The sequence below is a fragment of the Lampris incognitus genome, chromosome 13, assembly GCF_029633865.1.
Source record: "Lampris incognitus isolate fLamInc1 chromosome 13, fLamInc1.hap2, whole genome shotgun sequence".
In the NCBI taxonomy this organism is placed as follows: Eukaryota; Metazoa; Chordata; class Actinopteri; order Lampriformes; family Lampridae; genus Lampris; species Lampris incognitus.
The window spans coordinates 19,901,817-19,911,606 of NC_079223.1; positions in this window are offsets into that span (position 1 = coordinate 19,901,817).

Consider the following 9,790-nt stretch of genomic DNA (forward strand, 5'->3'; position numbering starts at 1 on the left):
GGAGGGACCATTGATAATAGAATCAATTACCCTTAAGGGAACTTAAGGATTGTGGTTATTTCTTAATATTAGTTCGGAGAATTACGCTGATCTGGCATCCTTAATTGCCTTCTGGTAAATTAACTTTTTGTTTTTAAGGGTGTTATGTGCTAATTCATTCTTGTTGACCTTCCATTGTCGTTCTGATTTTCTATGGAGTCTTCTAAGGGCACAAGAGTGATCCTTCAGCTAGGGGAAGTTAATTTAATTTTGTTTCCTAGTTTTAAATGGTGCAATTTGGTCCAGAATGGATAGGCACTGATCATTGAATGAATTTAACACTGCATCTGGTTTGAGGGGGGATAAACAGGGATTAACAGATGATGAATTAAAAGCATCACAGAATTTAACTGCAGAACCAGCACTAAGAACGCAAGAGCATGTTTTAGGATAGTGACTTGGAAAAGCCGAGCCACTATAGGACTTTGAAAATTACAGCTTTATGGTCAGATACAGGCTTATCCACCAGATTAAGACATTCAAGAAAGAAACCAGATGAGAGTACTAGGTCTAAGATGTGGCCTTTGGAATGTGTGGCCCCTTTAACAGATTGAATGTGGTTAAAAGGGTCTATACGGTCCAAAAAAAAAGGAAAAAAAGTGAAGTCAGGGAAATGGGAAGGACAACACACATTGAATATTAAAATCGCCAAGAATTGGCCCCCTGTCATATTTTGGCATGACAATAGATAAAAGGTCAGAAAATTCAGAGATAAAACTTACTCAGTTAGGGGGCCTATAAATTAAGATGCAGAGTAAAGGAGGGCAGTGATAAAAAAAGGCATAAAACCTCAAATGAGATAAAATTACCAAAAGTAACTGTTAAACCAAAGAGGCTAAAGAGGCCTACACCCTGGTTTAACGATGAGACACGTGCCTGTAAGCAGGCCTGCAGGGGACTGGAACGTAAATGGTGAAAATCAAAATTGGAAGTTTTTTTTTACCTATCTTGGCATGAGTGTTTATTGAAATACAAGCATGCTTTATCTGCTGCAAAAGCAAAGTATCTCTCGCACTTATTCAATAAAAATAACCCCAGATTTCTCTTTGACACTGTAGGTAAACTTACTAAAAAGCAGCTGTCTATTAGCTGCTCACCATTCATGGCCCATGAGTTTCTGGATTTTTTCTGCAATAAGGTTGATGAGATCATAAACAAAGCTAGTTCTTCAACTCCATCTACTCCTGCAGATCCTGTCTTACCAAATTCATATCTATGCAATGAGTCACTGATAGTCCCTGTTATTCCATTCTTTTCTAAAATACTAGAGAGAGTTGTGTATCAACAACTTTTGACCCATATAGAAGAAAACCATCTACATGAACCTTTTCAATCAGCTTTCAGGGCCTGTCATGCCACTGAAACTGCTCTGACCAGAGTGGTGAACGATCTTTTACTAGCTGTGGACTCTGATTCCACTTCCGTGCTTCTACTACTGGACCTCAGTGCAGCCTTTCACACCACTGATCACTGTATACTATTAGACATATTAAATTGTAATTTTGATGTCTCTGGTTTAGTTTTCTCTTGGCTTAAGTCCTATTTATCTGGAAGAACACATTGTGTCTGCTATAGTACTATCAGATCAAAAATTCTCTGACGTAAAATACGGTGTACCTCAGGGCTCAGTTCTTGTATTCCGTTTGCCCCTTCCTTGCAGTCTCTGTTCTGTGAAGAACGCCACGTCCTGGTTCACCTGTATTCCATTTGACGAGCCTGACATTTTTCCACCAAAAACTCTTTTTGGTGCTGATTCCATAGAGTAGAACGGTAATTCTATGCATGCTGTCAATGCCAGTTACCTGTTTTTGTCATCTAGACAAGCAGTGTCTTATGGCTTAAAAGCTAACACAGCATCAGGAAGTGTCATTTTATACTTTTTCATCCGGTTGTATTTTTGTTCAAAGTTAATAATATAGTCCGCCATGGAAACAGAACCGTCTTTTGTGATGCCATCAAAAAGAGAATACGCTTTGTATGCGCAATCTTTTTCCTCCTTCAGGAACACGCGGTTACAGGGTCTAGTTAGATCGATGCCATCAGCAGTCTACTTGTTGGTTGTTTCATGCATGACTCCGGATGTAGGAGAGTTACTACTTGCTTCTTGAGATTACATGTTCTGAGCTTGGCACATGTGTGTCGTTTGTCTGTGCATTCAGTATATTCGAGACAAACATAAGCCATCCAATTTCACTAACAATGTTGCCATACCATTATTACTGTCCAATTCTTCTTTAGATATTTCCATGGCTATTGTCCTGGCTTTTCCTTCAAGCCCCAAAGCAACAGCAAGGGCTTGTTTCTTTGTCGAATTCAGTAACCCACATCCAGATAGACTTCATTTTTCCAACATTCATATGGCCTGGCTTCATCAAACTTCGGCAGAACTTAATAATTAGGAACCATCCTCTGCTACCAATGTTATTACTAATAAACACAACGTTTATTTAGTTGATAGACTTTTATTCAATTCACCGCAACAAACACCCCGTGACCGCCATTTTATCACCTCCCCCTCGCGCATGCGTCCCCAGGGTCAACAGGGACCCCATTTTACCATAATGAACAGAGTAGAGGGAAAATACATGTTAATAGTCACAACCTGTTCCAACTCCTCCCCCTGGTAGGCACTACAGAGCACTGTACCCCAAAACAATCAAATATAGAAACAGTTTCTTTCTGCGGGCTGTCATTCAAACGAACACTTAATACTGTCAAATAAATCCAACCATTTTGTATATACTGTACTGTACATTGTACATATACTGGTACGCTCTGTCATGTCCATCTACCCCAGGCATGTGTATGTAAGTAACCTGCTAACATTTATTTCAGCATCTCTGATATATTCTCTGCACCATTGCACTTTATCTTATTTTGCCTGTATATACTCAATCATTGTGTATACACTACCGTTCAAAAGTTTGGGATCACCCAAACAATTTCGTGTTTTCCATGAAAAGTCACACTTATTCACCACCATATGTTGTGAAATGAATAGAAAATAGAGTCAAGACATTGACAAGGTTAGAAATAATGATTTGTATTTGAAATAAGATTTTTTTTACATCAAACTTTGCTTTCGTCAAAGAATCCTCCATTTGCAGCAATTACAGCATTGCAGACCTTTGGCATTCTAGCTGTTAATTTGTTGAGGTAATCTGGAGAAATTGCACCCCACGCTTCCAGAAGCAGCTCCCACAAGTTGGATTGGTTGGATGGGCACTTCTTTGAGCAGATTGAGTTTCTGGAGCATCACATTTGTGGGGTCAATTAAACGCTCAAAATGGCCAGAAAAAGAGAACTTTCATCTGAAACTCGACAGTCTATTCTTGTTCTTAGAAATGAAGGCTATTCCATGTGAGAAATTGCTAAGAAATTGAAGATTTCCTACACCGGTGTGTACTACTCCCTTCAGAGGACAGCACAAACAGGCTCTAACAGGTACTATTTAATGAAGATGCCAGTTGGGGACCTGTGAGGCGTCTGTTTCTCAAACTAGAGACTCTAATGTACTTATCTTCTTGCTCAGTTGTGCAACGCGGCCTCCCACTTCTTTTTCTACTCTGGTTAGAGCCTGTTTGTGCTGTCCTCTGAAGGGAGTAGTACACACCGGTGTAGGAAATCTTCAATTTCTTAGCAATTTCTCGCATGGAATAGCCTTCATTTCTAAGAACAAGAATAGACTGTCGAGTTTCAGATGAAAGTTCTCTTTTTCTGGCCATTTTGAGCGTTTAATTGACCCCACAAATGTGATGCTCCAGAAACTCAATCTGCTCAAAGAAGTGCCCATCCAACCAATCCAACTTGTGGGAGCTGCTTCTGGAAGCGTGGGGTACAATTTCTCCAGATTACCTCAACAAATTAACAGCTAGAATGCCAAAGGTCTGCAATGCTGTAATTGCTGCAAATGGAGGATTCTTTGACGAAAGCAAAGTTTGATGTAAAAGAATCTTATTTCAAATACAAATCATTATTTCTAACCTTGTCAATGTCTTGACTCTATTTTCTATTCATTTCACAACATATGGTGGTGAATAAGTGTGACTTTTCATGGAAAACACAAAATTGTTTGGGTGATCCCAAACTTTTGAACGGTAGTGTATATCTGAAGATAACTGTATTGTAATGTTGTTATTCTATGTTAAGTACACTGAGAGAGCCACAAAACCGGAGTCAATTTCCATGTGTGGGCAAACCTGCATGGCTAACAAACATGTTTCTGATTCTGAACACAATGACACCATGTCTGTATTACTTAACAATTGAATATCCATCCATCCATTATCCAAACTGCTTATCCTCCCCTCAGGGTCGCGGGGATGCTGGAGCCTATCCCAGCAGTCACTGGGCAGCAGGCGGAGAGACACCCTGGACAGGCCACCAGCCCACACACACACACACACACACACACACACACACACACACACACACACACACACACACACACACACACACATACTCACACCTCTGAATCAAAAATAGTGACTGTATTTTTGGGATTCTTAGTGTCAGTAATGGTTCATATTTATGTGTTCAGATACACCAACCGAGAGGAGTAGTTGTGAGCAGAGGGAGCATCCATATGCTCGCTCTGGTCCAAAGTGAGAGAAGAACTTGGGCCCTCTACAGGATGAGCTTGTAAGCATTGTAAGATTGAAATTAAATGTCTTCTGTGCATCACTTCATCACAGGGGCTGCTTTTCATTTTTAGCTTAAGTATGTCCTACACAGAAATTATCCAGTTACAGAATTACTTATGAAAGATCGTAAAACTTGCCTCAAAGGATATGATTGCTGGGGCCTAGGGTGGAGCCAATGTCTGGAGGTTTACATGGGTGTATTTTGTATACTGTGTCTCTCTGTATTTGTGTAACTGTGTGTATTGATTGTACTGTGGAGACAGTTACAGACAATGAATGCTGTTAAACATGTCACATTTAACTCAAAGCAACTATTGTCTACTTTTAATTCCAGACTGGACATGGAATGGTTGGAGAGGCTGCAAAGAGACATGTATGTTTTCAACCCTTTTCTTATAATGGGATTCACTGCACACTACATTTGACTATCTCCTGATAATGTAGATGATGCCATTTTTCAATATTCAGACCATCAGTGAAAAGATGTTCACATTGTGGACCTCTATGTTGTTCCCACGTAAAAAGAAAAAAGGCAAACGTGGACCCACGGCTGTCTTTGCTGGTAAGTTGTTTGTCCATTGCTTATGTAATTGTACATGTACTAAATGTGTAGGTGGTGTTGTCTCTTACTTAACCAGTATTTGCCAATACTACCTGGATAACTTAACCGATACTTAAACAGTATTTGCCAATGCTCCCTGGATAATTTGGGCTGCAAAGATGTCATCCTATTTATTTCCTGCTTGGAGTTGGCAGCAAGCTGCAGCAGACAGCTATCTTCTCTGTGTTGAGTGTCATTTTAAAACATTTCTGGGCTATTCTAATCAAAATGTTAGTGTAGTTGTTAGTGTATTGTGTTGTCATTGCTACCTTCAAATTATCCAAGGTGTTATTGGTAGCACAGAGGGAGATCCTGTTCCTTGTATGTTTTGGAGATGAAGCCTACAAAACAGTATTTAGGTTCTGACTTGAACATAATTAATGGCTGTGTTCTATGACCAAACTTGTTCTTAGGCTACAGGTTCCACAAGTGGTCTTGTTGTGATACCACAGATTCCAAAATAGCCTTGTTCAATGTCTCAAAGTTCCACAAATAGTTTTGTTCTGGTTCTGATACCACAAATGAAAAAAATGCCTTGTTCCATAAGTAGCCTTGTTCCAGGCTACAGGACTGATCATTCAATTTGATATTTAATTTTAGTACTTTGTGTGTTTTCCTTCAATTGCCAGACAACTTGCAAGCTGCATTAACATGAGACCATGGGCAGAGAGGGCAGGAGCAGACCTAGAAGTAAGTCTGTATCCCTAAGCATGGTATGCCTCATGGCATTACAAGTGAATGTGTATGTCTTCAACAGAGCACAGTTGTATTTCTTGAAAATGCATCACATTTTTATTTCAACAGAATTTCCCTAATCAAACCACCGGGAATTCATGTGGTGCTTTCGTGCTGATGGTAAGGCATGTTGTATTCCACAAAGATTTCATTCATTAGAAATGTCACTGTTACAGTTTTCTTTGTATTTCACTGCACGCCCTCTGCCTGAGCACCTCAGCCGCACTGGCATTCACAGAGGTACTCTTTGCTCTGTCCTACTGTAAAAATGTATTATAAAGCTGTTTATTTGTTGTTTTACCTTTTTTTATTTCTTAGAGTGATATGCCACTAATAAGAAAATGGTGGTGTGTTGAGCTCATGGAGATATTCGGAACAGAGGGGTGTGCATGACATCACAGAAAAGGTTTCATCTTAACTTTGTGGGGTCACTGTAGTCTAAATGGTGTTTTTCAAAGGCATGGCCAGAGTTTGCCTTCTGGACCAGGTAGGCATCCCATCTGTTGAGGGGGGAACTTAAGCTTCTCTTCAGGGTTTCAAAATCCTCTGCCAAACCACAGCCTGCTACATATACTGTGATGCCAGGGATCAGAAGTTTAAATGCTATATATATAGCTATGTGCTGTATATAGCTATATAACTATACTATACAACTTTTGTCAACTCTCTAAAATGCCACCAGCTCTCCCTGAAGTTCACAAGGTGTGTAACTGCACAGTCTCCTAATTCTGTTTGTTATAAAAGTTACTAGGGGACGGTTTGGTTACTATGGGGGACGGTTTGGAGACAAAGCAAGAGAGGCAAGATTGAGATGGCTTGGACATGTGTGGAGGAGAGATGCTGAGTATATTGGGAGAAGGATGCTGAATATGGAGCTGCCAGGGAAGAGGAGAAGAGGAAGGCCAAAGAGGAGGTTTATGGATGTGGTGAGGGAAGACATGCAGGTGGCTGGTGTGACAGAGGAAGACGCAGAAGACAGGAAGAAATGGAAACGGATGATCCGCTGTGGCGACCCCTAACGGGAGCAGCCGAAAGTAGTAGTAGTAGATAAAAGTTACTAGGGGTGGGGGGAAAATTGATTCTTAGATACATCATGATTCCCTCTTGAAAGATTATTTCTCAATGCAGTAAACTCAATAATCAGAAATTTAAAACTCAATTCACAAAACACCAGCCAGTCTACATGTGTTTTGTGGACTTGTAGAAGGCTTATGATCATGTACCCTGGGGCACTCTGTGGGGGGTACTGTGGGAGTATGGGGTACCGGGGCAGTTGCTACAAGCCATCCGGTCCTTGTATAACCAAAGTGAGAGCTGTGTCCGCATACTCAGCACAAAGTCAAACACATTTTCAGTGGGTGTCGGACTCCGTCAAAGTTGTCCCTTGTCTCCGATTCTGTTTGTGATATTCATGGCCAGGAAGAGGTGAGGAGTGTGTCTGTTTTGGGAACCTCAGAATTGCCTCTCTACCCTTTGCAAATGATGTGGTTTTGCTGGCTTCATCAGAACGTGACCTCCAGTGCTCACTGAGGCGGTTTGCAGCTGAGTGTGAAATGGCCGGGATGAGAGTCAGCACCTCCAAATCTGAGACCATGGTTTTCTACCAGAATATGGTGGATTGCTCCCTCCGGGTTGGGGATGAGTTGTTGCCTCAAGTGACGGAGTTCAAGTATCTCAGGATCTTGTTCATGAGTCAGGGTAAGATTGAGCGGGAGATTGGCAGGCAGATTGGTGCAGCATCAGCAGTAATGCGGACATCGTACCGGACTGTTGTGGTGAAGAGGCAGCTGAGCCAGAAGGCAAAGCTCTCTATTTACCAGTCAATCTTCGTTCCAACCCTCACCTATGGTCACGAGCTTTGGGTAGTGACTGAAAGGGTGAGATCGCAGATACAAGCGTCTGAAATGAGCTTCCTCCATAAGAAGTCTGGGCTCAGCCTTAGAGATAGGGTGAGGAGCTCGGACATTCGGAGGGAGTTCGGAGTAGAGCCGGTGCTCCTTCACACCGAAAGGAGCCAGTTGAGGTGGTTTGGGCATCTGATTAGGATGCCTCCTGGGCACCTTCCTTTGGAGGTTTACCGGGCATGGCCAACTGGGAGGAGCCCCCGGGGTAGACCCAGAACTCACTGGAGGGACTACACGTCCAATCTGGCCTGGGAACGCCTTGGGATCCCCACGAGGATCTGGAGGGTGTTGCTGGGGAGAGGGACCTCTGGAGTGCCCTACTTAGCTTGCTGCTACCGCGACCTGGCCCAATTCTCAACTGGGTTGTACGCTTCTTACGGCTGTTGTTGAACCAATTGGATTGTGAAACATAACAGCTGTAAAACATGTGTGACATGTTTATGTTCTAAAATAGGCTCCTTCTTCAGTTTTGGTGAGGATGGCTGAGCATGAGCAACCTAAAATGGATATAATCCAACCGGCACCCTCTGGTTTAAAAGCTAGTGTATGGAAGCATTGTGGGTTCTATGAAATTGAGAAAAGGGACCTGGACAAGAGCAACGTTGTGTCCAACTAAAATAAGATATTTTGGGAACGCAAGAAAACATGACAAACCATATTTCATGTTTCCACCCAGAGTTGGAGGAAAAACAGCCGGTTGTGATTCCGGCCAACCAGAGAATAATCAAACAAATGATATCAACAGTAGCGTCTCTGGCACAGAAAGCCTGGTGAGACACAATAAACTGTGTATGAGCAGCATCAGACTCGTCAATGAAACTACACACAAACCTACTTGTTCAATGAATCCAAACACAAACACGTACCTCATCAGTCAATGAAATCACAAATACAAACATTAATGTAACGCGGCACAGGAGTTAGCAGAAGTGGAGAGATGATGGATTATAAAAATGGATTACATTTATATAGCACTTTATCAGACACCCAAAGTGCTTCACACTGAAGGGAGTAACTCACTTCAACCACCACCAATGTGCAGCACCCACCTGGGTGATGCACGGCAGCCATTTTGCACCAGAACACTCACCACAAATCAGCTTGAGGTGGAGAGGGAGGAATCGTTGAGGGAATTACATGGGGAGGGGATGATTAGGTGGCAAGATGGAGAGAGTCAGGTTGGGAATTTTGCCAGGACACTGGGGGAACCCCCTACTCTGCTATACGTGCCATGGGATCTTTAATGACCACAGTGAGCCAGGACCTCAGTTTAATGTCTAATCCAAAGGACGGGAGAAAGGGATATGAGTGACATCATCAATAACTGCATTTGATCTCGCACAACTGGTTTATATTACCTTGTTATACAGAATCACATTACAAATCCAAATTTATCACACAGGGGTTAAATTGGGATTGGTTATGTGAGGGGTGGTTTCAGGGTTGCCATGGGTGCACGTGTGTGCCCATAGACGATTGATATAATTTGACAAACTGTAAATAAAATATAACAAGGTGAGACAACCCTCTGTTCTGAACACTAAACACTAATCAAAGTCATTCTATGTACTGTTGGCAGTGTGCAAAACTAGCTGATGACAATAAAAACTTTATGCAAGTTTATTCTCCTGTGTATCTGTATCATGGTGTTGTTACCACTAAAGAAGAGAATAATTCAAAGTAATATGAATAGAACAGTCTCTTTAATAGTTACATTGTTCTAGAACTAATTTACATCTTACTCAACATACACAGGCTGCCAACACCTTTTCAAAATTTCAAACCTTTCCACGACTGTTAACTAATTAAGTCTAGCAAAATTGCCCTGGTTGATATTTTTGTCATACCCAGCTAGCTAAAATAAGCTA